The sequence below is a fragment of the Mesocricetus auratus genome, unplaced genomic scaffold, assembly GCF_017639785.1.
Source record: "Mesocricetus auratus isolate SY011 unplaced genomic scaffold, BCM_Maur_2.0 Super-Scaffold_100014, whole genome shotgun sequence".
NCBI classification, from domain to species: domain Eukaryota; kingdom Metazoa; phylum Chordata; class Mammalia; order Rodentia; family Cricetidae; genus Mesocricetus; species Mesocricetus auratus.
In genome coordinates, this window is record NW_024429197.1 from 68,594,088 (window position 1) to 68,617,194 (window position 23,107).

The 23,107-nt window shown below is 37.1% G+C and overlaps 1 long non-coding RNA gene across 1 annotated transcript in view; it reads left to right on the plus strand.

Moving 5' to 3' along the window:
• The first annotated feature begins 439 nt into the window (after nt 1-439).
• Nucleotides 440-23,107, plus strand: part of LOC121144150 — a 76,638-nt gene continuing 53,970 nt past the window's right edge. Inside the window, exons 1-2 of the long non-coding RNA XR_005881458.1 lie at nt 440-553; nt 8,508-8,617. This is a non-coding gene — a long non-coding RNA (uncharacterized LOC121144150). The remainder of the gene's footprint in view (nt 554-8,507; nt 8,618-23,107) is intronic.

The following is a 23,107-nucleotide window of genomic DNA, read 5'->3' on the forward strand; positions in this document are numbered from 1 at the left end:
TTTGTGCTCATAGTTCTCTGCACTAGGCTCAGCACCCAGTTGATGAATTTAAAATCCGCCAAAATGACAGACCCAGGTATGCGGAGTAATATCTCAAGTTCAGTCAGTTACCATCACAAGAGACTGATTCATTCATGCCCTGATATGGAAAAAAATCATAGAGAGATAGTCAAGAGAGCCAGATGGCTATGATAGCCAAATCTGAGGTAATAATTTGCTTATTTTCCATTCTCATGAAGAGGAATATTAACTTGAAAAGGGGAAAAATCTATTTCTGCTTTTAGTTGTAAAAGTTTATGGATACAAAGCTGTGTTGCTTTGGGCATATGACAAGTGTAGGAGGAGACTTTAGGACTGCGCCACTAGTGATGCTGAATGCTGGAGGCACATATGGATGTGGTAATGAAAGCGCAGTGAACCACTTTAGGCATGGCTAGAGGAGTGTACGGAGATGGGAATAAAAAACCGTGCAGGAGAGAAGCATGCTCTCTTTTCGGCTCCCTGTTCTGTGGCGAAAGCTGTACTGAGTCACCTTGGTTGCCCGTTATCTCTTGTAAGTAATTTCTATAATAAACAATTACCTATACTCTCAACAAGTGTGCTGCTTGTCGTTACAGCGCAGACAAGAGTATTGGCTTCGTTAGTGTCTCCATGGGAGCAGGTAAGCAAAATGGAGGAGATGTAAAGAGGGACCATGGCCCTAGTATCTTCAAGGGGAAGCCAGCAATGGTAACTACCCAGCTCCTGAAAGTTTTGCCATCTACCAATGATAGTATATAGTAGGAAATAAGCTTTCAGCACATGTGTAATGGGGAACGGGGAACTATTTAAGATCCTAACTCTAGCCAGAGCTGTGGACTGTGATAGCAAAAGACCAAGTTGGGTTCAAGTAAGTTGTTTTTTAATCAATACTGAGATTCTATGGTGCTATTTCTGTGATAAATCACTCAGCTCCTGATACAGCAAGTGGGAAGAGTCCCAATATCCTGTGCCAGCCGGCTCTTCTCTACCTACATCCCAAATCCTTTTAAAGGCAGGAAAAGCTGTGATTCCAATTCGTCAAGTCTAAATCATTAATTGGGTGTGATTAATATTTGCTGATCTTATTATGCCTTAAAAACCAAGGGCCAAGTATCAGATACTAGCATAGTTTTTGAATATCATTGACTTTTCCAATAGGCACTCTTATGTCTGCATCTCAACAGAGAACAGACATGTTTTTAGTATGTAGTAAGAGCAAGCCTATGCTACTGCAATTTAAGAGCAGGATAAACACATTGAAGTCTTGAGTCTGAGTATCCTCTCCTGTTTATCTGTTTACACTGTACATATATTATTGTGAATGGGAATTCAGATGCACAGGGGGTAATCAATACTCTGTCTTTAAAACGTATAGTGGCTGATATCAGGATGGCTTTCTTTGCCCTTTTACATTCAAACACACTAACACTTTAAAGCCTCAAGTAGTCCCTGCATCTCCTGAGTTCTGTTGTGTTTACCATGAGACAGTTGGGCTGCAAGTCTGTGGGAGGCATAAAATGCTGTGAATTACGCAGATCCTGGCTCTTATATCATCAATTATTCTGGTCGCTCATGTGGGCCTGTGTGGGTTGAATTGTGTGACTTCTGATTCTCGCCCGGCAAGGGACTCTTAGCTGCCTGACCTTTTGAAGCACTCATCTTAACCACTTTTCTTAATTCCTAATGTTCCCCTCCACCTCCCTCTTCTTAGCACCCTGATTTTGACTAGCACACTGGTTCTTAGCACACACAGTTGTATTGTCAGATTCTGTTTTTCTCTTGCAAGTGTGAAGATCATCACCTGGCAGAAAGAAATCAAGTGCAGTCCCTCACCTCCAGTTTCCTGATCATTTTTAAGGCACTGATTTATTTTCTCTAAATAATGTGAAAAGAACAGCACTCTAAGAGGATAATGATAAAAGAAAACTTCCTTGCTGAGAACACCACTATATATAAATTTAATATACATGTTCACATAGATATTCATCTTACTTAAAGAACACTCATATCAGAAAAAATAGTTATGAGATACAACAAAACAAAATAAAATCCATAAATTATATAAATGTGCATACAGATGTAGATGCAATTTTATGCTATAGTCTGCTGGCAGAAATAGCCTCCTGAGGTCAGCTGCTTGGAAGCATCCTGATCCCATTCTAATAAAGATCCAATGGCATTTATGTGGCTTGTGCCACCAAGTGATTCTGTCACCACTGCTGCTACTTCATTTCTGTAGTTCCCTGAAGCCACCATAGTGTCATCAATCTAAAAGGTAGAATCGGGGAAAATTAGGTTAGACCATTTCACTTCTGAAAAAAATCCTAAAGGGATAGTAACCATAACCTTTGAGATGAGCACGTTCTATGACACATACTAGTCCCGATCTTACCTCTGTTCAGGGAGATCACACTGTCTTAGAAGATAATGGCAGATCCGGTCAAGTTTTCCTTCCCTTATTGAGAAAGTCCTCTGCCAAACCTTGGATTCAAACATCCCCAACTGTAAAGAGAAGCCTCCCCGCCAGCCTAGTTCCAGAGCCACATCAGTCCCAAATAAACACACAGGAGGCTGTATTAATTATGAAGCTGTTGGCCTTGCTTGTTTCGTACTAGCTACCTCTGACTTAAGTACCCAACTATATTTAATTGCCATTGTCAGTCTTTCTTCAACTGTAGATTTTTCAGTTTAATATGAAAATAGCAAGTGATCATATATCTATAAAGAAAATGCTTCTCTATAAAAATTCCCTAAGGGAACCATAATGTGGAATCTATATTTACAATAATTTATAATACCACTTCTTAAGCAATGTCACTGCTCACTCTTCTACCACTTTAACTTACAAATAATTGTGCTTTTACAATTGTAGCTTATAGTTATACTTTTGTTTGTGTTTATTGTATATTCCTGAATATATACCTTTGATTTATATAATAATCCCAATTGTTTAAAAGCTAAATTTTGTATGATTTTGGTACTGTAAAAATTATTGATGTATTTAATAATTCAGCATGTGCTTTATATTGAAGCTTATTTTATGTACATTTGAAAAAATGTATTATCAACACTACATTGTATGTTGAGGTATCGTTGTTACTTATACCAATAGATCTGATAACTTTGTTCAGATCTGTCTTTGTGATACTTCCTGTAAGTTGTCAATGTGATAGGCTCTGGTGACCACTTGAGAGATAAGCTACTGAATTTGTCACGAGGATTTATCTTGATTATGTTTACTTACATGTGAAAGCCCGTATTAATTATGGATGAGTATTGTCTTAGACAGAGAATCTTAGAGTATATAAGTGAGGAAATGAAGTTGAGCAGCACCTGGCATGCGTCTATTTTTATTTCCTGACTGTGGATGTCATATGACCAGTTACTGGAAACTTTTTCTATGTAGGCTTCCCTACCTTGATGTACTATACCTTGAACTGTGACTTAAGACAATCAAAACATTAATAAAAATAGAAAACACCATTACTCTCATGAGTACATTTGGACAAAGGTTTTATCTTAGCAACAGTAGAAACTAAGAAAATATCATTAAGATTTTATTATTTTAATAATTGGGAAAGAGTATCATAATCTTAAATGTGCCTTGTTACTTTATTCACGTCTTTTAAACTCTATTATTAGGCATAAACACATTCATGACTTCTATTTCTTTTGAATGAATTGATAATTTTTCAGTATCAACTGTTACCTGCCTTGATGTCCTGTGGTAAAGATCATAGCAACAGCAGTTCACTCACAACAGTAGTTAAAAGTTTAATGAGGGATTATATATTTTGAGGGTCTTAAATGCCTCTAAATAAGAGACATACTATAACAAAATGGAAACCAGTAACCTCAGAGGAAAACTTTAATAGAAAATACCTGATAGTAGACAGAAACAATACGGCAAATAGACTTGAGTAGAAGGAGGATGGAATATGAAGACAGGGGTAAAAATGTCTAATGTTATTACATAAATGTATGAAAACATCAAATGATAAAAAAGCAGAAGAAACAGATCTGATTTAAAAAGGCACAATGTTATTCCTAATACATTCAGTGCTACAAAGACATAACTAAAGCCTAGTAGTTATAAAGAATGTACCATTTAAATTCAAACTAAGTGGAGTGCCTTACCAAAGAAGACATACAGTTTCTAACCTGAATTACAATAGGAACTGAGGAATCTGGCCATAAAAATAGAAGTGGAAGGGACATGATGTGATTGCCGTGCAGTGTAACGTTAAGATTCAAATCTGAAATAGAGAAACTGGATATTTTTGTTAAAATAGATAACCTAAATGAAACAATTAGGAAAATTAAGTAGACAGATAGATTAAATAATAATACAGTTTCAGTATTAATTTTAACTATTAAATATCACCATATTGAGACTTATACGTGAGAGATGTCATAGACGGGAAAATGTCATGAAGAAGTATTTTTTCTCAATATATGTTTTTATTTAAATTAGAAACGTGAATGTTTCACATGTCAGTCCCAGCTCCCTCTCCGACCCCTCCTCCTTGTCCTTCCACCAGTCCCCCAGCCCCCCACCCAATCCCTTTAAACATTTAAAAGGATTTGTTTGCAACCTGTTCTCAGCAGATACAGGTAAAACACGTCTTCTCACTGTTTTTATGTATAATCTTTGTGTGTGTGTGTATGTGTGTGTGTGTGTGTATTAATGATAAAGAAAGTCAGAGGAAAGATGAAAGATAGGAAGAGGGCTAGTTTTGTTAACCTGACACAAGTTAGAGTCATTAGGAAAGAGAGCACCTCAATTAAGGAGTTGTGTCACTCTGAACTGATGTATGGCAAATCAGTGAACATTTTCAGTATTGGATAGGACTGCATCCAACACAGTGTGGGTGATCCACCCTAAGCTGGTGTTCCTGAGATGTATTAGGAAGCAAGATAGGCAAACTTTATGTTATAAAAAATTGAAATATGATTTTTGTGGGGGTTTCGAGACAGGGTTTCTCTGTGGCTTTGGAGGCTGCCCTAGAACTAGCTCTTATAGACTAGACTGGTCTCTAATTCCCAGAGATCCACCTGCCTCTGCCTCCCAAGTGATCGGATTAAAAGTGTATGCCACCAGGCTGAGAGAGCATCCCTCTATTTGGAATGGGCTCCCAAAGATCATTCGTATACAATGAAGGGTGTGGGTCCTGTCCTGGATGAAATGACAGACTTTGGAGATCCCCCCAAGGTTGGCCTCACCCTCCCAGGGGAATGATGTGGGCATGGGGTGGGGGCCAGGGGAGGCTGGTGGAGGGACAAGGGAGGAGGGGTGGGAGAGGGAGCTGGGATTGACATGTGAAGCATTCATGTTTTAAATTTAAATAAAAACATATATTGAGGGAAAAAAAGGTGTGTGCCACCACCACTCGGCTATGATTTTTCTTAAGACAGTTTCATTTGGTATTCATATTCTCACTTCAACACCTAATCCTATAGTTTGCCCACTGGTTTTATTCCATTATCTTTTTTTCAGATTCCTTAAATTCATGGTTAAAGCATAACTCTATAATATTATATTCTTTTTTTATTTAGTTTAACAATCTCAGACTTTTGATTGTAATGTTGAATTAAATTAGATTTAATATTATTCATATAGTTGGATTTAGGTGTGCTTTTTAAAATTAGTTTGCTATTTGTCCTTTCCTGCCTACATTTGGGTTGATCAAATATTTTTGTAGCATTTAATTTTAATTCTTCTACTTTTCAGCTATATGTTTTTAAATGGTTTCTGAGGGATTCCAGTGGCATTCTTTCCTTATTATGGTTGGCTGCAGTTCATGTACCTATTTCTACGCATTGAAATTTCTGGAGCATCAGGAATGTATTTGCCACTCTAATGCTGTATAGTGCCCTGTATTTTATATCTTTGAAATATATGTGCACTATAGAATTTCTGTTCTAGTCATGTGCGTCCATGCTAAATTAATAAAATAGAAAATTGCTTTCTCATATTTACTTTTAGAAAATATTTTTGTTCTTATATCTTTCCCGTAGATATGTTTATAGTTTTCAGATAATGAGCTACCTCTGTGATTCATGTAATTCCAGGCTTTGAGAGACAAATTATTTTGTGTTCTCAAACTTTCTGTCCTCAGATATATGAATGTTACCTACATTTTTGGTGATAAACATGTTTTAATTTTATCTTCAAAGCTTGATTACTTAAATATCCAGACTATGGCAAGAAGGTGTGAAATACTATATATTAGGTTTCCTGAAGGTACCAAAAACCACAGTAATTTACTATTTATATGATGGGGTATCCAAGACATAAGAAATAAATATTAAAAGGTCACAAAATGTACCACTTTTTTACAAGACAAAATTCACCCAATCTAACCAGGGTTCACAGATGCTTGCTGCAGAGTGGTTGCAAGAAGCCAATTCTACAATTTGGTTTTATAAAACCCACTAATAAAATAAGTTCCAATCTTTCTCTAGTCCGTAAGACACTAATTTGCTGCTTAAACCAACTAGCCAAGTAATAATACAGAAATAGGAAACATGACATAGATTTCCAGGATCAAAATGAAAAAAAAAAAAAAAACAACAACTGTGCACAGGACAGCCAGAGAGATGTTATGTATTTGTGTCTTCTCCCCGTCCAACCTAGGAAGGCATTTGTCCGTATCAATTTTGACTGGTTCATTTTGTAGTCTGTATTTCACTGACCTTACCTCTGGCTTTTCTTCAGTTTCTTCCATTAATATTTTCACAACACCCAGAGTCATGTGTCTATGGCTGACATACCTCTGTGGGTAGACCACTTTGATTTTATACTAGTGTTTACTAGAAGTTCAGATTTTCTTTTTTGTCTCTAGTCTTCTTCACTGAGGCTTCTTTTTTTAAATTTTATTTTCCAGTTTAAATTTAGATAAGAAACAAGGTTGCTTCACAAGTCAGTTCCAGGTCCCTCTCCCTTTCCCTCCCCTCCTCCCGTGTCCTCCCCCCAACCCCCCCCCGTTATCCCCTCATTCCCCCAGGGAGGATGAGGCCCTCCATGGGGGTGTCCATAGTCTGTCATTTCATATAGGGCAGGGCCTAGACCCTTCCCCAAGAGTTCAGGGTGAGAGTGCACCTCACATTGTTCTATGGGAGTCCAAAGTCCGTGTGTATACTTGGGATGGGTACTGGTCTGCTGCCCAAGGCTCAGTAGATTACCTAGGCCTCCTCACTGACACCCAGATTCAGGGGGTCTTGATCAGTCCCATGCTGTATTCCCAGTCTGATGCCTGGGATTCAAGAGTTAACCTTTGTCTGGTCAGCTGTTTCTGGGGGTTAAACCAGCCCAGTCTTAATCCCTTTGATCATCAGTCCTCCCTCTCTGTTACTGGCTTTCTTGAGTTCAGCTCAGTACTTAACCAAGGGAGTCTGCCTCTTCTTCGATCAGCCACTAAATGAAGTTTCTGTTTCCCAGACTCTCTGGCCATAGGATTGTAGGCTGGCACGCCCCAGATCTATGCCTAAAATCCATACATTAGAGAGTACATGCCATGTTTCTCTTTTTGTGACTGGGTTACCTCACTCAGGATGGTTTCTTCTAGTGTCATCCATTTGCCTGTGAATCACATGATTCCATTGTTTTTTTCTGCTGAATAGTACTCCATTGTGTAAATGTACCACATTTTCTCTATCCACTCTTTGGTTGAGGGACATCTAGGTTGCTTCCAAGTTCTGGCTATTACAAATAAAGCTGCTATGAACATAGTGGAACAGACATCTTTGTTGTATGAATGGGCATCTTTTGGATATATGCCTAAGAGTGCAGTTGCTGGGTCTTGTGGTAGGTTTATTCCCATTTTTCTGAGGAATCTCCATACTGATTTCCAAAGTGGCTGAACCAGTTGGCACTCCCACCAGCAATGGAGGAGTGTCCCGCTTTCACCACATCCTCTCCAGCATAAATTGTCATTGATGTTTTTGATTTTAGCCATTCTGACAGGAGTGAGATGGTATCTCAGAGTTGTTTTGATTTGCATTTCCCGCATGGCTAAGGATGTTGAGCACTTTCTCAACTGCCTCTCAGTCATTTTACAATGTGAGGTGCACTCTCACCCTGAACTCTATTGAAAACTCTCTATTTAGTTCTGCAGCCCACTTCTTTAAAATTCATAAAAAACTCAATCTTTTGTTGAACCTGAGATCTATGGGAAGCTGAATGGCCCCAACCTTTGCAAAATTCACCAAAGTCCTCCCTAAACTTATCCTTGTGATGTTAAGATTTATATCTTCTGGGAAGATTTTCTTTACTGGATCTTTCTGCATAGCAATGGACAATGCAGAGTAAGTGAATTGGCATCCAGTCTGTACTTCTAGTTTCGGACCTTCTCCACATTGCAGTATGAGCGGAGATGATAACTCCCGATATTTTTGACACTCCGGTGAAGCAATTTATTTTTTGCTGTACAATCAATGCTTTCTCCCTATTCATACCGAAATAATCTTTTAAATCTTCTTCTCAGACCAAAGAACATCTTCTGTGAACTGTGATGTACTTGCCTGGAATACCTTGGATGCTTTTCTGGTTCTCGCTCAAGGATGCTGCTGCACTCCATCATGACTGCCACTTGAGGTGGGTCTCCATCTTCACTGCCTCCTGAGGTGTGTCTCCAGCAGTCATTCTCAGGATCTCAGGCTTCCCAGTCACTTCTGACATAGCATGTCTGTACATACTAATATGGTTCCTTAAACCCAGGACTTCAAAAGGCCCTCTTGCCCTGGAAACCTACAAAGATTGTATCCTGAACCTCCCACTTCAAGGGCCTCTTTTTGTACTCTCAAGAAGCCTCTGCTGCTGGGTTTCCTCCCAAGTCTCTGCCACACATGGCAGCTTTGGACTTCATGTTGCTTCTGCCTGCTGCCTTCATTGTGTATTCATTATATATATATATATATATATATATATATATATATATATGTGTGTGTGTATGTGTGTGTGTGTGTGTGTTGTTGTTGTTGTAGGTTGAGCATGTTGCTCAAGGTTGAGCGTGTTTAAGGTGAAGTCTAAGTTACTGTCTCCATAGTGTGATCAAATTACTATAAAGAATCAACTATGGTATGGTATGGTAGACATCATGGCCAAACAAATTCTTGCTGTGTCAGGAAGGAGTGTGAGGCAGCTGGTCACATTGCCTCTGCTTCGAAAGGACAGATACAAATGCTACTACTCAGCTCCTTTCTCTTTTATTCTCTTTCTATTATTTTCCAGGACCCCACTACACCGCATAGTGTTATCAGCATTTAGGGTGTGTTTTCTCTCCTCCATTAACTCTCTGGGAAGCCCCAGAGGTACTTCTCCTGGGTGATTCCAAAGCCAATCACCTTGACAATGAAGATTAATCATGACAAAAGGTGTTTCGTCTTCTGATGCTTGTTTGTTTCAGTGAGAAATCAGCCACTAGTTACACTACTGTTTTATTCAATGCAATCATCACTGTGTCTGCCTTCCATATGAACACACTTCCTTTGAGTCCATTGATATTATCGTTAAAACTGCCAGAAAATACCTACACATTTTTATAATCCTGGGTTATCTTGGGGTTGTGTTTTTAATAGTGGGCCACATTTCCCCACTTTTTTACATTTCTCCTAATATTAATTATTATTTGATGCTATTGCTCTTATGTTCTAGAAATTTTAGTGTTTGAAATGTTGAGGAATTCCATAGCTACATGTCCGTTCATAGGACTTTCTTACTTATTTTACACAAAGATGGTCAGATTGCTATAAATAATTCAATCCTTAGTGTCCTAATAATGCCTCGAATTGTTTGTTTAAGTACCTCTTCCAACATTGAGCTCTCTACCTCCTTAAAGACTCTTAACTCATTATTTAAAACCTTTTTTTTTCAAAACTTTTCCTTTGGGTTTATCATGATGTGCTGTCTTTGTGATTTCACTCAGGAGCCACAGCGACAGGTGTATTGTCTTTTTTACATGACAGTATTCCGTATATCTAAAAAGCAGTGATCATATTTCCCATCACTCATGTCTTTATGAAAATGTAATTTTTCATTCAATCATCTCTTTTCTAGCATATTTTAAAACAGTTTTCATAGAATACCTTTTGAATATCTAAGAAGTTCCAAAATTGAGTGCCAAATTGTTTATCAATCTGTAAGAAATTCTCTAGGAGTGACTTCCAGAATGCATTAGATCCTCAGAGTTCTCCACATTGTTAATAGCTTTATATAATATAGTTAGAGCCTTGTATCTACACTGGGTTACTTTAATATGTGAGTGAAAAGGCTACAGTTATTCTAGTTTATCCTAAGGGTATTACCTATCATCTGTCCAATACAACAGATGTTGAGTACTAGTGGATGTTAAGTGCTTTCAGTCATGCTGGTGTATTGCTTACTGTCTTACTGCTGTTATAAAATACCTTAATTAAAGCATTTAAGGAAGGAGGGGCTTAATTTGGCTGACAGTTTCATAGGAAGTCTATCAAGGCATGAAAGTTGAGGGTATAAAAATTTAAGACAGCAGTTAACATTGTCTCTTCAATCAGGAAGCACAGAACAAAAGATTCTGTGCTCAACTCATTTTCTCCTTTTCTCATTGTTCAGGATGCCAGCACATAAGGATCTCCATTCAGAGTTTTCCTACCTCAATAAATCTAGATCAACTGTTTCCTGGAAGACACTTGTGTGGGCTTTGTCAATCAAGCTAATTAATGTCTCTGAGATGTACCCAAATGCTTATTTTTCAGGCAGGCCCAGATCCTGTCAAGTTTACAATCAATATTAACCATCATAGTGTGGCAATATCTGAGGTTAGAAGAGATGGGTGGAGGGCAAATGCTGCCCACGTGGGGAAGCGTCATTATCATTAATGGAAAATTGCAAAGATCAGATGAATAGTTTTACCAGAACAATCTGAGTAGTGTTTAAAACTTTTCTTTTTGCCTTTCCTGGCAGATGTAAATTAGAATTACTAGGGTAAGACAGTGAATCTTCATTTATTTAAATGGATTCACCAATAATTAACCTCTCATTTTCCTACCTTTATGATTCTAAGCCACACCATTGGAAAGTCAATGAAGCAATGTCTAGAAACCTATGTTCAGGTAATTCCCAAGTACAGATGATCCTGGTAAGGCCTTACTCAGCTGATTTCTTGTTTTGCTCTTGGGCACAAGGAAAATAGGAAAATAAAGGTGACTTGACTCTCTTCATGCTGATAACAAATGAAAAGATCAGCCCAGAAACTCACGTCTACTGACTTCACAGCCAGAAATTTCTCTGCCATACAATTTTATCTAATGACTATTTAGGTTGACTTGCAGCTCAGACTTCTATCATCTGACTCAGAGGTGATTGTGACAAATGATCTGTCTTGATTTTGTTCCTTGTGAGAGTCGTTATCATCTCAGTTTATCCCTCTCTGAAAGTGCCGCAGTCTTGACCTCTAAGATTCTGATGTATTGTAGTTTAATTAATGTGGACCTGGTCCAAGAATACCTAAAATGTATAGTACTCTGTTGATACAAAGTATTATTATTACAATTTACTGGTAGTCACGTATGTGACTCCTGCTGGGCCTTGTACTATCTTGTATTTGAAAAACAAAAATAAAAAAGGCAGCAAAGGCAGCATATCAGCTGCTGCTTGAAAAAACACCCTGGCCTTGGGTTTGCCCAGTTATTATATAGCAGAGATTTAAACTGACCTCAGATCACAGGAAGAATTTACAGCATCCTAAATGCTCTAGTAAGAAGAATGATATAAGGCAGTGAGGTGACGAGCAAAGAGTTCCAGCAAAAGAGACAAAAGAATGTGGACTTACATACTGAATTCGGGCTCACCATTTAATCTTCTTGGTGACCTGGAGATGATGTCTGGCTCTGGCAGGATACTTCATAAAAGTCAGTTAAAGTATGTCATCTACCTTACATAGCATCTGATACTTGCCAAAGACTACTCAGATAATAGATTCCAATGAGAGAAAGTACTAGAAAGTGGTACAAAGAAAGAAGGACACAGAATAATGATAAAAGGGCATCCTCTACTTTAACTGTCCAATAGCAATTGCGTAGAAATAGGAATGCAACTGAGAAAGTAATGGGCAGCTAATATCTTCAGCCAGATGTTTAGGAGTCTATTTCTTTCTTACAGCAATGTAAATAACTCATTTCCATTTTGCTCATCTCTTGGATGTTGTAACTGAAGTTCCGGATACATTTGAGTTTCCACAGGTTACTGCTGTTCAACTTGTGCATGACCAATATTCTTCTGGCTTCCTGACAGCTGCCTCTCACATCCGCACAGTCAATAGAGCATGTGGGACTGATGATTACATGTTCTGTTTTCATCTTGATGCTTGATTTTGTACTTGCCACTGTTCCTTCTGAGAATCTTTAGAAATCAAATCAGCTTAAAGGATAGTTTTAATATGTCAAATTAATTTTATCCATGCCTTTCTCTCTCACAGTAGTGCTGAAGGGTAAGATGAAGACACATCCCTTTCCCCATTTTATGACAATGATGACAATGTAAGCTGAGATGTGGAAACCATTTAGAAAAAAAGAATTGCTTAATATCATACACATAGATACCTATTGCTTCTAAAGAGAGGTATACATTCTGGCTTACTGTTCTAGTCTTATTCATAAGCTTTTACAATTTCTTTTTCATTATTCTTTTTTCATTTTTCAAAATAACAAAAATTTATAAATTTTTTTCACGTTACTCCCAGCTTCCTCTTCCTCCTCTACTCCCTGGTCCCCACCAACTACTCCAACCCCCCACCCAGTCAATTTTTGAAGTACTTGTTGTTTATTTATTTGCTGGAGAATCTGACTATGTAGTCATGTCTGGTTTAAAAGCCTCTATGTAACAAAAATTCTCTTCTATGTTCTGATACCCTTGTTTCTATTTACCAAATCTTATGTTATCATGCATGGATAAACACACCATAATCTTAGATTGGCATCCCAAATTTATATATGTTAGATATTGCCTTCATGGAAATACAAAATAAAACAAATTTTCTTTACATTCTTCATTAAATTAAAGAGGAAAGCATTTCCTCTTAACCAGTCCTGTGGCTCCCAGGTGGCTTAGTTTATGCTCAAGATATACAATCCTCAAACTTCCTTGTTCCATTATTGGGTCCCAGGGCAGCAGTAATGCACTCTGTCCCTAAGTGAATAACAACATCCTCCACGTTATCACTTCATAGTCCTATGACGTCTGCAACCCTGGGAGAAGACACAGCTGAGCTTGAGACACAATAAGTTTCTGCGAGGTATAGACGCTGATTTTGCTTTTCCCACACTAATAACTTTCCCAGCTAATGACTCTCCAGACTTTGTGATATTTAATTCTCTGTCTAGGACCAAAGAGTGGAAAAAGAATTTTTACTAACTAAATAGAACGTCTTTATGTAGTGAGAGGTTGCACAAACGAATGTAATTCACACAGAATTATGTTGGCAGGAGAGTCCCTCAGAAAAATCTTCTAAACATCAGGGAACAATAAAAGGGAGACCTAATATAGGAGAGAGGAAGTCAGGGAGAGAATGACACATATTTTTAGAGACAAAAAGGGAGGAGAGGAAAAGAAATAGACTAGCTTGAGATTGAAGTAAATAGTCCAGACATTAAAAGGCAGAAAAAAAGACAAGATCACCCCCCCACACACACACCTCTCAAAACTTGATAATAAAAACTTTCATTAAATACAGAAGGATAAAAGAAAATAGCTAGTTTTAAGTTATGATTACAATGAGCACAGAACATCATGCTTAACAACTCAATGAATATGTAAGATAAATATCAAGGAATAACTAGAACAGAAATCTAGTTCTTCTTCCTTCAGTTTTAGTGTGTAAAAGGGTAGAAAACTAGAAGAGTTGACAAAACTCAGAAAGAAAATGCATTGAACCAATATCTGTTTTATATTTGTTTTAAACAGATAGCATATTTTTATTTGGAATCCTCAAAATAGCTGAAATGGAAAATTATGTAAAACATTCTATTCATGTTCCCACAAGAGTCTACCATATGTTCCATTATGATCTAATGTTTCTGTGTGCCTAAACTGTATCAAGTTGTAGAGTCTTAGGAAAAGTGCAAGACTCTCAGGAGTAGGAGTAAAATCCTTACAAAAAACGTCACAGAGATCTTTGTTAAATTTTTGCCATCTGAGGTCACTGCTAAAAGGTTCCTTGCTAGATTTCAAATCTGCTTGTATTTTGGTCTTAAATGTCTACTATCCAGAATGTGAGAAATACATTTCTAGAGTCTAAACCACCCGATTATGGGTAACCTATTAAATACAACTGTACTGATAGAGACATTTTTGTAAGTCTGAATTTAATCTGCCTAGAGAAAGAAGAAAGTAGATGTGGTATGTAGTTCAGTGGCAGAGCACTTACTCCACATGCAGAAGGCATTAGGTTCAACCCTTCGTCCACAAAATAATAACCATTTCCAAAGATAAATAGAAAGGTAGACAGAGTGCTCAGTGAATCAACTGATTTATCTGCAAACTGTAGTATCCATATCAATCTCATAATGAAAGTATAAGCCCCCTTTGACCAATGAGATAACTGACCTTCAGGAGTTTAGGAATTTACCCAAGAGGAAGCTTATAAGAGACTAGCAGAAAGTCCCATTTATTTAATGTTATGTTCCTTTAGGAGATGGTATACATTTCAACAGTAAAAAAGCAGTATAAGAATGAAAGATTTCCCACAACAATTTTTGGATAGAAGACACTAGAATAATTTGACTCTCTCTTCTGTCCTGTTCCCAGTCTTTACATTTTATTGGCTGAGTAATTAGGAAACTTATTTTTGCTCCTTACAGATATTCACACATTCACTCCCACTTCATCTCGGTCTAAGGAATGTTGGCAGGAAAAGTCACACACCTACTTGTTCCCCACTTCTCATTTATTCCCTTCCTGTTCACATCAGCATGTAAGTGTGCCATATTTTTATAACTTATTGTTGTGGTTTAAGGGAAATCTGTATGCTTGCAACTCACTGATGTTGCTGTCATAGCCATGATGCCATAGGTGGCACAATGTCACATGAGTATGATGAAGAATCTTTTTAAACTAAGATAATAATTTCACAGATGGTGAATGTTAACAGAAAGAAAACTGAAACCTACAGAAATCCAACATTAGTACATATTTTTGTATTAGTAACCAAACTTTCCCTGCTTTATGACCTTGTAATTAAGGAGCAAAACCAAAAATTATTACTCCTAGACAGAAATGCCTCATTGGCCTAAGGTTTAAATGGATATAATTTCAATATGACATTGAGTCAAAGAACAAAGTAGTATCCTTAAAGAATTATTGGGATCTGGGCCCACTTCCACAGAGGATCCATGAGTCCTTTCTTTCCCAAAACCTAAGTTCCACCATCTGTTAAACAGGAGTGAAAGCATCTACTTTCACTGAGTTGCTGTGAAGATTGGCTAAGAAAACATGTTCAAGGCACTTGGCATATCATATCACAACTATATACCAATGCTGCTTTCTTAGTTTTATATTATCATAGCGATGTGTCATTTCACAACATGAATTCAAACAAGTCATCTCCTTTCTTTTATACCTACTTTTTTGCATTTGATAAAATAAGGGGGATTGAATTGGATAAAATTACTTGGATAAAGGAGCTGTAGATTCAAATTCACAAAAATGGGAATAGAATCCTAGTAACATCCATCTGGTTCTAGACTCCAGACTCCGGATACTAAAATGAATCCAGATTTAAAAATATATATATGGCTGTTTTAATTTAATTTCCAATTATGCAAACAAGTCTACTTACTGCCAGTTGTGATAAATGAGTGAAAATTTGAATCTTCTTCATGGGGTTGAATGAATGGGATATTTTCAAGAGGATGGGACCAGTAATACTAATCAAATGAGAATTCTTAGCTGGACTGGGGATGTGGACTTGACAGGAAAGCAGTTGCTGGAATAAGTATCATTCTTAACTCTGTAAAGGTTAGATACTGAAGAAAGGGGACTTAAAAATCAGGAAGAAAGTCACAGGTCAAAATTTCAAGATCATGGATTTCAGTAGAAATTTCTTATGATCAGAGACTCCTGTCAGCAAGTTTGAAAGCATCAAGGTTAAGAGATATGTTGTGGTTTGCTATAAGTAGTTATTGAATGAGATATGAATATGCTTTACTTGGAAGAGTGAACCAGACATACCCTAGACAAGTGGTCAGTCTCTTTTCTTAGGACAATATTTTACTATGAATCATTTTATAAAATTTTACTTCAAAAGAAAAAATTGCAGCTGGCACATACACCAAAATATCTCAATGGATACTCATGTAAAATGCATTTTCCTTTCCAGGTTAAATTAAATTACTAAGGTCGTGCATTTTGGGGGCAGCTTCAATATATATGTTCTCTACTTGACAATGAGAGGCATTTATTTATAGATGATGCTGGTAATTGTCAGGGTAGCAGCTGGACAGTAGGAAAACTGAAAACATAGTTTGTCCTTGATTAAAAGTAGTTGCACATGAATTAATTAAGCAGTCACAATCTTCCATAGCACCATAGTTATGATGACCCCCAAGTATCCTAGTATAGTAGAGGTTGGACATGGGAATATAGGAACATAAATCTACTGCAAAAATAACTATCAAAAGGTATTTATTCTAAAGTGATTAGACTTAGAAAAAACCTGGGGGACTGGATATTGGCCAAACATGGAAGAGGGGAATTTTATGCATCATCAGTCATAGACTTTGCTCATGTGTAAAATGCTGTAATGTGTTTTTAAAGTTTTATGAGTAGTCATTACCAAAACAAGCAGACCATTAAGCTGATCATCTTGAACTATAGGTCAGAAAGACTGCCTGACAAATAAAAGATAAACATTGTATTAGAAACTTTACTGTGACCATTTAATTCTCATTGTGATCTTGCATCTCAGCTACTTCTCTCATAGCTGCACTTGTCACCTTCAATAATATGAAGTGTTTCCTGCATGGCAACAATCCAACATGGTCTAGAGGTAGGTGACCAGGTATTAACTATTCTTCTTTCTTAACTTCTTTTCTTCTACCTGACACGACCATGTTGGTTCTCATCTTGCAAAAAACTTAGCATATCAACACAAGCAAACTGCCTCTTCAGTAGGAAGAATAATAAGCCCTTCATCCATGAGTGCATGCTGAGACTCTAACCTCTGTCTGTCTTGTTTCCTTGCATCTACTTCCACCAAAGCTTTCAATATCCTATTGCCAATTTGTTGGTTCTGGCTATTTCTACTATTTTTTTATTTATTTAGCAAACATGTACAAAAATTGAGTCTAGCTGGTGAACTTTCTATAAGAGGGACAGAAAATAAATACCATAGGCTGTGTTATATTAGGACAAAAGAAACAAAGGATAACACATAATTCAAAGGAGAAGGCTGTTAAAAAATAAATATGTATTTTTAAAAAAAGCAGAGGATTATATTTAGTCCATTGACATATCATTTAGCTACTACATACTGGGTAATGTGCGTTGAGTAAAAACTAGTATTTTATATTAGAATTCAAACTTTCCATCCAAGTTACTTTCTGTTATGTATGATTGCCATCACGGTACATGGCAGAATTCATTGCTTATAAAAATAATCGTAGGGCCTATAATGCCTAAAATTCTAAGTATCCTGTCTTTTCAAGCCAAAAGTTGTCATATTTTAGTTTAGAATATCAGAAATGTTATTGTTTGAGAACAATGAAGATAAAAGCTTAAGAGTGAGACAGTTGCAATTTAGCACTCAGTTAAAGCACTCTCAACAATAACAGAGATAACCATGTGTGTACCCTGGGATAAATACACTACAAATAATTTTTAAAATTGTTTTCAATGTGTTAATCAGAGCATTTACATAGCATAATTATTGCTGAACTCAATTTTCACACTCAAAGATAGTTTTCTAAGGCACACAGCAATTAGAATGCAGAGATTCAAGTCCAGCTCCACATATGTTCAAATCTTCTTATTTAATCTGAGCCAGGAAAGGTAGATGTGAAAATTGTACAATTAAGAAAGAGTATTGAAGGCAAAGAAAACAGTCTTTGCTAGTCTTTTCAGAAACTGAAAAGTTTGTAACTTTAAGAAGCATGAGGAGGCAGGACTATGAAGAGTCAAAGAACTGGATTACAAAGGAACTAGCTTTCAAGAGAAATTTTCTCTGTCAAAAGTTTTTATGGGGGTTTGTATATATGGATAAGCTAGACAGTTCTAGTGGAGTGTAGGAAAATTTGGAATATGGGTTTCATTTATTAAAAATTTTGTTTGTATCATAACTCCCTTCAAAATGTCACCACTGATGAGTTCAAACCTATCATTCATAGTTCAGCTCCATCATTAGAACAAAGACAACTTGAGACTATTCAGGATGCTGTTCATGTAAAACTGATCACCTCTGAGATTTATTTACAGAAATTAAACAGGAAAACATTAGGCATTAGGTTTTTCCAATGAATTGGAGTCCTGGGTCATTTCAGAAGAGGCAAGAAATGTTGACTTACTCTAAACTTTGCATAGGAATGTTGTCAGGTACTCACTTCCAGGGCAATGCCAAGTACTTCAGTGTATGTCAACTCTGGTTTCTGTTCACATATCAATGGGATCAAAATACTTCCTGCACCTGAGAAAAGAGACCAAGATCCCAGGAAAGAAGAGATCTCTGAACTAGAGTCAGGTTGAAAATTGCTTTGTGCCAGGAAGCCAGTGGGATGAGTTATAGATAGGTTTAGACAATGAGCTATAAGGGTTAAGTGACTTAAATATGGTTATGAGATAGTTGACTGAGTAGATATAATATGCTTCCAGAGCTTGAGTGGACAAAGAGAGGATTGTAGTCTCCTCAGAAAGCCATATTTAGTATAAAATTGGCTATTTCCACAGAAGTTCAGTACTTCCAGCTCCATGGAAAGGCAGACCTCATCAGAAAATATTGAAGCACTTTCTGTGAAACAGAAAGGACAGCGGAATGATCTGAGTCAGATGGTGGCTGAGAGCTTGTTCATCATCATTTCACTCCCGGGAAAATTTTATGACTACAGAGAATGAGCATGTACTCATAGGAACTGGAGGAAGTATAGCTCAAAACAGATTCTAAAAGTGTAACACACATTTAAAGTCTTATGTTTTATATTAAAATTCTAAACAAACATTATGCTACTTACAGCAACATGTGCCTTCTTTTTAATATAGATTTCGAATGTGAGTTATCCCATAACATAGATTCTTGGCATACTCTGGAATTACAGACATTCTCAGCTGAGAAGCAGCAGCTGATATCCTACAATAATCAACGTTGTACCATCTTAGAGTTGAAATAGGCTCTTGGGTTCACTACTTCTGATTACCATTCAATGTAAATATTAAGTGCAGTGTAATTTAAGGCCAACTGATGTCTCTTTTGATTTTGAAAATCTTAGATGTTAGAATTCACTGAATACTTACACCAATACTTTCCTAGTAGGCTATTCTTTTCACCTCATTGCAGTAATTTTTGTAATAGAAATATTTAATTATACCATATATACTACATATGTTCTCATATATTTCATCAAGCTATTTAAGATAGATAAAACTTTATAAATTTAGGAGTTGGAGAGAACTGGTTTCAAATTCTAGCTCTGCATTATTGTTTCTCCTGTGGCTTAAGATACAATTGCTAGTCTGTTTAGCACAAATTTTCTTAGAATAAAATAGGAATTAAAATTACCTCCATCTCAGAGTTATTCAAAGTGATAATAGACTAAAGCAAGAAAAGGTTCTGTTATAGTGCCAAGTAAATAAACCAGACACAGAAAATGACAGCTGGGACAGGGTGTGTTATATGTGTATGCAAATATGTTTCTACTTGTTACAAGTACACAATAGTCTTGTAAAAAGAATTATTTATTTTTGTCTTTTAATTTTTAAAAATTTTATTTATTATCTTATGTACCCAATTTCAGTTCCTCCTCCTCACCCTTCCTCCCCCTCCCTGCCTGGCACTGCATCCCCTCCAACTCTCCCTTGTTCACCCTTCTGAAAGGTTTAGGCCTTCCCTGGGGAGACAACAAAGCCTGGCACATTAAGTTGAAGCAGGGCTAAGCCCCTTCCCCCTGCATCATGATTAAGGGACATCCTACCATAGGGAATGGGTTCCAAAAAGGCAGATCCTGGTCCCACTGCCAGTACCCATCCCAAACAGTCCAAGACACACAGCTGTTGCCTATAGTCACGGCCCAGCTAGATCCGGTACTATGCAGGCTCCACAACTGTGGATCTAGAGTTCATGAATTCTCACAAGCTTGTTTCAACTGCATGTTCGCATTGGGGAAAGATACGTAGTAGGGTAGTAGGAGAGCAATGAAAGAGGTATCTTGATAGAGGGAGCTATTGAGGGGTTAGGGAGAAACCCAATGTTAGAGAAATGCCCAGAAATCCACAAGGATGACCCAAGCTAAGACACCTTGCAAGAGTGGAAAGGGTGTCTGAACTAACCTCTCCCCTGTAATCAGATTGTTGAGTATGTTAACTGTCATTATAAAGCCTTCATCCAGTAACCGGTGGAAGCAGATGCAGAGATCCACAGCCAAGGACCAGACAGAGCACCCTGAGCGCAGTCAAATATAAAGAGGAGGATTTATATCAGCAATTTTTTGGGGGGATCAAGATCATGACAGGTAAATCTACAGAAAAATAACTATTTATAATTTATTTTATGTGCGTGGATGTTATACTTCATGTATGTAACGCCATCACATGCACGGCTTGAGGCCATAAAGCCTAGTAGAGTGCATCAGATAACTTGGAATGGGGTTTACAGAGAGTTCCTATGAGCTGCAGTGAGGGTGCTGAACCCAGATCCTCTGCAAGAGCAGTAAGTGCTCCTAATTACTGAGCCATCACACTAGCCACAAGCCAGCATTAACAAACATCAGTGGACTTGAATGGAGTTGTCCGGAGTTGAGAGTTTGAGGTATAATGATTACAAACTAAGACGTAATTTTATTTGAAGACCTCACTGAAAAATTCTGTTACACTATTTTTTTCTCCCAGAAGCTCTGGAGATTCAGGAAACTCTGGAATTCATGTTTGAAAACATACAAGTTCTTCCTCTTTTCACAGACACATGGGTTGCATCTTGCTATACAACAAATGGCCAGCTCTTTGCACACAAATCCTCTTTGCAGAACAAGACCAGGCATAAGAGAGAAGACAGATCATCTCTGCCAGTTTTATTCTCCGTCCTTGGAAAAGCAGACCCATGTTGCTTCTCTTCACCAGCAAGCAGGAAATAACTGAATGCTTAGTAGACTTTGTACACTCAGACTAAGAATATAGCAGCTATGTTATTGTTCAAAATTTCTTCATTGTATCATCAGTAAACCTGTATCACCTGTAAACCACTTATTAGAGATTCAATATAGATTCCCCCCAGGAAGCAGTATATTTTAGAAATCCTTTTTCACTCAAAACAATGGAAGACCCAAACAATCCACTGAGTTTCCATCCTATAGCATTCCACAGGAAAGCTCTATCTCCAGGAAGCTTACACTATATGGACATCAGGATTTTGGAGGAAAATGCAGCACACAAAGCTGGTGTGGTAGCTTGTTTTAATGACAAACAGACACAAGAGAGGGCAATTCTGAATAAAGGAAGCTCACTTAAGTCAATGACTCAAAAAAAACTGGATTATAAGCCAGTATATGGGGACTTTTTTTATTAATGATTGATGTGGGTAGGCCTAGGCATTTTATTTAGCATCATCCTGGGCAAAGGGTCCTGGGTTATATAAGAAAATAAATTAAGAAAGCAGTGGGAACAAGTCAGTAAACAGCCTTCCTCCATGTTCTCTGCTTCAGTGTCTGCATCAAAATTCTGCTGTTCTTAATTCCCTGCCTTGACTTCCATGAAGGATAGACTATGAATGGGATGTGAAAACCAAGTAAAGTCTTTCCTCTCTATGTAGCCTTTGGTGTTTTATCAAAGCAATAAAAGCTAACTAGAACACTTGGTATCCTACATTAACAGGGGCTAAAACACATATGCAAAATAAACTTTTAAGACATTATTCTACTTACAAATACTTTTATCTGCTTCCTTCCCGATTGAAACTGAGCAGTTACATGTCTTTTTTTGGCAGTTTTTGGGCCCTTGAGAATTTTAAATTATTTGTATATTGTGGATCCTTATTATGTGAGTCTCATTATTTGAGTGCAGATAGTTTTGTTTGCACAAATGTCTACAAGTTATACAAAAATATTCAATTAAAATATTGTTATAAAATTAGTCCGCCAAGGTGTCTACCTCATTTCTTCCCATCTTGTCAAAATAATTTTTATGTTGCTGTTTAGGCTGTCATTGAGTTTATAAAATATTTTGAGGACTCATATCATAATGAGAATACAATGCATATCACCTTCAAAATGAAATCACAGTCTTGTGAAAGCTGTTTAATATCATGCAGTTTTTGAAAGTCAATCTATGATTTGCTGGAGTCATGATGGATGCCATTGGCAAATGAAAATTTGCCTGAGTTAGACAAATTAACAATTGAAAAAAGAAAAAATCAACATGGAAGTTGATTTCATGAGAAATTTCAAGAGAAAAATATTTGAATATCAAAGGATCAAGAGAAGCCTCAGGCAAAAAGATGATGAATCTCTCAAATATTTTTACAAAAATTACCTTTCCTCCTAATCATGACATGAAAGTTAAATGGGAAGTAAAGGATTTCACTTCATTTGATCTTACAATTTTGTCAGAAAAATTACTGTTAGAAAATCAAGACCTTGCTCATTTTCTCTTCATTTTATGAATTAGTATGCAGTTAAAATTATCAAATAAATTCTAGGTAAATAAGTGAAAATAAACTTATGTTCATGCATTTTAGTTTCATTTGCCAAAGTGACTTTCTTGCATGCATTTTATCCTGGGTTGACATTCCTATCTGGAATAATTGCACTCTGGGGGGAATTTGAATTGGGTTAATGCATTCTCTGGTGACTGTGCTCATAAACACAGATGATTGCAGAGCTTGGAGCCAGGATACTGGGTTTTTATGCAAGTTCTGGT